At 45.7% G+C, this 5,346-nt stretch overlaps 1 long non-coding RNA gene across 1 annotated transcript; it reads right to left on the minus strand.

Annotated features, from left to right (window-relative positions):
* Nucleotides 1-1,165: 1,165 nt before the first annotated feature.
* LOC137851651 (uncharacterized) lies at nucleotides 1,166-5,057 on the minus strand. The gene is made up of 3 exons (XR_011093323.1): nucleotides 4,969-5,057; nucleotides 2,607-2,761; nucleotides 1,166-2,294 (listed from the first exon to the last, which is right to left on the minus strand). It is a non-coding gene; the product is annotated as an uncharacterized lncRNA (long non-coding RNA).
* Between the last annotated feature and the right edge of the window lie 289 nt (nucleotides 5,058-5,346).

The raw sequence follows: 5,346 nt of genomic DNA on the forward strand, positions 1-5,346 counted from the left end.
TCTATTCCAGTAATCGTTAGTTGCTAATTAACAACTGGTCTTCATGAAATTACTGATAAAAAGACTGTACTCCCATGAGAAGGATTTTATGACAACAGATCGAGAGCTGCCCATCAGCCTTTTCCAATCCTGTTTCCTTGGGTTGCAAACAAATTTGTCTGTTTTCCAAAAAGGGAAACTTTGGTATTCCCTTACAGCATCGCACAATCTTTACTTGGAGAAAAGTTAACGAGAAAGGAAGAAGAGTATTTTTGTATTTTTTCCCTCCTACATGCACCTATGTGGTGAATCGGGTGCACAACACCACGCTCAGTGCCTTGCACATCCCTCCTTAACCTGGATCCCACCCTGCAGGGATTGAGGGTTTGTGGAAATGGCCAAGAGGTTAAAAGCAAGATGTAGAAAAAGCTCTTCCATGTATTTTAATAGTGGCCAAAAGGTATTCAGGGGATTGGGATTCCTGTCTGCCCTTACAGCCCTCATCCCAGAGGAGGCTGGGGGCTTTTTGTTGTTTATTTTTCTAATGGAAGATAGGTTACAGGGATTGTGGGCACTCTCTCAAGTATGCAGTCTGTTTAACACTGCACAGAGAAAAGTGGTCCTAGCTCAGGTACTTATGAGCATATGATGATGCTCTTTGGGTAATACATATATTAGTAGTGGTGGCTGGCATCAAGTATTTTGCACACAGGCAAAATTAACTTTACTTATTGCATGATCTAATTTTTTGTTGTTTTGTTTTGTTTGTTTTTACATCTTTCTGAAATCTCATTTCTTAAGAAAAGTTGATAGAAAATGAGATCAGAAATAACACTCCTGCATCATCTGGATCCTTACCACTTTGTGCTTGGGTGGATCTTCAGTAAAACAGAAGGTCTGCTTTGGATTTGCTCTAGGATGGTTTTAATGTTCCCTCACAGGTATTCAGTGGCCCTTAAGTCAGCCTATTCTTTGTCACTTCCTATCATTTGCTTTTCTTTATTATTACTATTAACATTGGAACTGGGGCTTCTGCAAACTGTGGTTGGATTCAAAACCTTAGCCCCAGGGAAGTAACTGGACTTGGTCAGTGGAGCCCAGGAACTCCTGGACCATAAAAACAGGATTTTGCTATTTCACAGCCACTACCAAATGCAACTTCAGCCTGGACTTTTGTGTCACAAAAGCCATCCTGGAAGCCAAATCCCATTTAACTGAATAAGGTGAGAATGTATCGATACATTCTCCATCTTAAACGCTGCCACAAGCTGGTCCCTCTGCAAAGTGATGCCTCCCAGTTTCTGTTCCTATAAACCTTTCAGGCTGTTTAAGGGTGCTAGTTTATTGGAAGGGGGTCAGGAAAATCCATGGATCACATCGAAACGTGGAAGACACAGTTGTTCCCAGGTCTTCCCTGCACTGCCGTTAATCAGCCGCACCCAGAGGGAGGATGCACTTCTCCTTTAATGGGGGCAAGGAGCAGGAGGAAGGCAATCAACCCTCATCAGCCAGACCCTCAATCACTGCACTTCACACAGCTGGGGGTATGCAACCTCATCTTCATTTGAAAATTTTAGTACCTTTTCTTTTAGCCACCTCCATTTTATGCTTTTTCTTCCCCCCCCCCCTCATAAATTTTTATGATTTTTTTTTGAGGCGAATTTATGGGCAAAATGGCAGAGAACGCGTGAAATGTAGAACAGCTAAAAGGCTATCATGGTGGTAAATGAGGCTAAATGGTGATATACCACCAGCTGTTTAGAGTTCAGTGATTGAGCCTAACTGACAAGAAATAATTACCTCCTCTCTGAGAGGTGAAATGGGTTCTCACACTGTGAATGCTGCTGATGAGGGGGCTGTCCGGGGGGAAGGCAGGATCATTTCCAGCAGTTTTTTTTTTTTTTTTTTTTTTTTTAATGCTTAAAGCCCTAACAAGGTCTTGTGCTGAGGCTTTTCTTGTTCATGGTGATGTCCTTCAGTGACTCAGCACATCTCCAGCCTGGTCCCGGGGAGTTCAAACCCTGGTCTTGTAGGGGTAAGCTCAGAGCCAGCGTATTTCTGGCTTTATTGATTAAAACTGGTGAGTGTCTCTCAACCCCTTTTATTTCAAAGCATGAACCCTCATCTTTCTTGCTGCAAAGAGGTGCCTTAGGATCTGAGATCTTCTTTTCTGATCGTTTGTGAGGAACAAATACCAGTTTTGTGTGTTTGTGGGCTGGAGATGGTGAATAACGTGCCTTGGATCTGGGGGGAAAGGACCTGCAGTGTTCCTATGCAAAACCTGCATCCTTGCAGACAACTCAGAAACCAGATACCTTTAAAAAAAATAAAATAATAAAGATTAAAAAACAAAACAAAACAAAACAAAAAAAACAACTAACCCTACATATTCTGAGCATACAGTAAATCTGAAATGTGACACAAAAATAAGCAGGATGGGGGCTTGAATGCTGTTACACCTCTAGCAGGGAACTGCTGCAAACACCCTTGTCCTCTGTTACTCATGGATAAGAGCAGCTGAGACCTCCTGCTCCTGCCTCCAGGCTCTCCAAGCCCATCTCTATACTGAAGTGAAGTGAAACTGAAGTAGAAAATAGAGCAGAAAAACAAAATAGGATGACACTAACAGCACGTTATTTGTTCCAAAGTGCAACCCAACAGCCAGCAACTGAAGGGTTCCAGGGCTTCAGCACAGGGCACATCCACACCGAGCCTGGTCACATCCTTGGAGCAGCCACACATCTCTGGGCTTCACTAGAAAGGATCTGCTCATTTTTTTTTGCTGGGAAAAGGAAGAGTTAAGGAAGAGCTGGGAGCTGTCACACACTCACTTTTACCTGTTCTCTGCTTCAGCAAAGCGGGGTAATTTGGGCAGAGAAATACTTGTTTTATTCAAAGAACACACCCCCAAAATACCCCCAAAAGAACAAAACAAACAAACAAACAACAAACTCCCCCCCCCCCCAAAAAAAAAACACACACAAAAAAAACACCAACCCTCCCCCTCCCTCAAATCCAAAAAAAAACCACCCAACCTCACAAAAGCAAGCAAAAACAAACACACAAAAGAAGGACTTCTGTCCTTCTATCCATCCCCGGTGCCATGTGAGCACACGGTCAGGGTTTGGACCATGATGCACCCAAAAGACAGAGCTGAGGAACCACAGGCTCCAGTTGTTGCTGTGCTCCTGAGCATCCTTAAACCCCCCCTCGAGGAGCCAACATGGACCCCAGCCTTCCACAGGCTCCTGTCCATGGGGCCAAAGCCTTGGAAGCGAGGATTTTGAAATGTCAACCATCTGAAAGCAAATGAAAAAAAAAAAAATATCCCAACATGCCAATATTAAGATCTCACAGGTTTTCCGAAGCATGAAGCTGCCAACAGGAGGCACAGCAACCTGACCCAGTGGGCTCCCCATGAAGGTGGTGTTTCGTTAGGAGATTTAGGAGGTTTGGCTTTCTGAGCAAAGACGTGAAGTTACCCATGACAAAAACAAACAAACAAAAAAAAACAAAAAACAAAACAAAACAAAAAAAAACACACAACCAAAAACATGAAAGCCAAACTTCACAGAAGTCTTCATTTTTTTGTAGACTACATTGTGTTGGTGAGTGTATCTTAAAGGATGGCGTGCTTGCGTGAGAGGCAGAGCTCATGACTGCTGCCAGCTCTCTGAAAGCTTCTCAGAAAGGTGATTTTTTGGCCCTGGCTGCAAGGACTCATGCTGGGCATGATGGTACAAGGGCTTTTCTCCTTCCTGAACCTCATAAAGTTAAATAATTAAGTCTAGTGTACGTCCTTCAGCCACACCTTTGCCCATCCCCAGGCCAGCCACTAATGATGCAATTCCCACCAATGTGGGGAGAAATTCTGCCCCGGGGACAGCCCCAACCCACCCTTGCTGAGCCTTCTGCCCCCTTTGTGCACCAGACCAAAAGACACCAGGAGCAGGGCGAGGACAGGGGATGGAGGGGCTGCCAGCCAGGCACGGCCCTGCCAGAGGCTTTAGGCTGCTGCTGTTTATACCAAGTAGCCCAGAATATTCTCTGGGAACTGGTTTTAACATGCAGTTTTGGAAAGGGCACAATAAAATCCTTAGGTCGGGCTGCCTGAGCCAGAGGTGTAGCTGGGCTTGAAATCCATTACAGGAACCAATTGCAAGGGGGTTGCGTGTGTGTATATATATGTATATACATAGATAAATATATATATATATATATATATATATATATATATATATATTTTTTTTCAGCCTGGCATAGGCAACCCAGCAAAAAGCCTTTAGATAGAAGCGTAAGGAACATGCAAGGAAGCAAACAGAGCTGAGACAACACCTCCGTGCAGCCAGGTCTCTGCAGCGGGGTGGCCCCGCAGGGCCAAATGAAGCTCCCTGTGGGGACCAGGGCAGTTCGGGCCCTTCACAGGGTGCTTCAGCTCTCCCCATCCTGCTGCATGGCCACCAGGTCGCCCTCTCTATCCCCATCCTTGTTTTATGAAGATGGATGGAGTGTGAACCCAGTCTCGTTATAAACAAAGCCCTCCTCCCCTCCTGTTTTTACATTATCTCAAGTTTTTATCAGTGTCAAGCGTCAGCCCTGACATTTCAGCAGAGGGAAAGGAAGGACTCCAACTGTTTTCAGTGATGGCACAGGTGGAGCCAGGCTGGATGAGCCCCGAGAGGCACTGGTTGAGGGGAGGAGAAACATCTCCCCTTAGCTCAGCCTGCTGGGGGTGCAGAGGTGGGAGAAAACCCATCACCCGCCTCCCAGCCCTCCTCCAGGTGGGGAGCAAAGCAGCAGACACAGACAACAAGCCCCAGATAATAAACCCCAGACCCCAACAAGCCCCCTGAGACCACTTTTTCCTCCTATTTGTCAGAACTGATGACTCCAGGGCCCTGCCTCTGTGCTGTCTGCAGGCGATATGTCGGCAGGTGGTGCTCGGGGGCCGGGCAAGCGGCCCCACAGCCCGTGCGGTGCCGGCCTAACCTGGAAAAAGTTCTCTGGTGTCAGTGGAAAGGGGCACGGAGCCTGCAGTGTGGGCTCCGGTAGGCTGGCTGCTGTTTAAATTAGCTTCATTACGCACTTAATTAAAGGAAGAGATTCGAGCGCTATTTAGCAGTGTTTTAGGGGGTATTAATTTCAAGGCTAAGGGCACCTGGAGATTAAATGAATTAACTCACAGCTGAATCAGGTTAATTGTCATTTTCTTTACCCGGAGTGAAGCTGAAAGGGGAAGTTTTTGATTCAATAATTGTATGCATATTAAAGAAAAGCAGATTCCTAACATGAAAGAAGCCCATCCAGATAACCTGAGCACGGGTTGGGGCTGAGTTTTGGGGCTGAGTCCCAGGTTTTGCAGCAGAG

The sequence above is a fragment of the Anas acuta genome, chromosome 2 (genome assembly GCF_963932015.1).
Source record: "Anas acuta chromosome 2, bAnaAcu1.1, whole genome shotgun sequence".
NCBI lineage: Eukaryota > Metazoa > Chordata > Aves > Anseriformes > Anatidae > Anas > Anas acuta.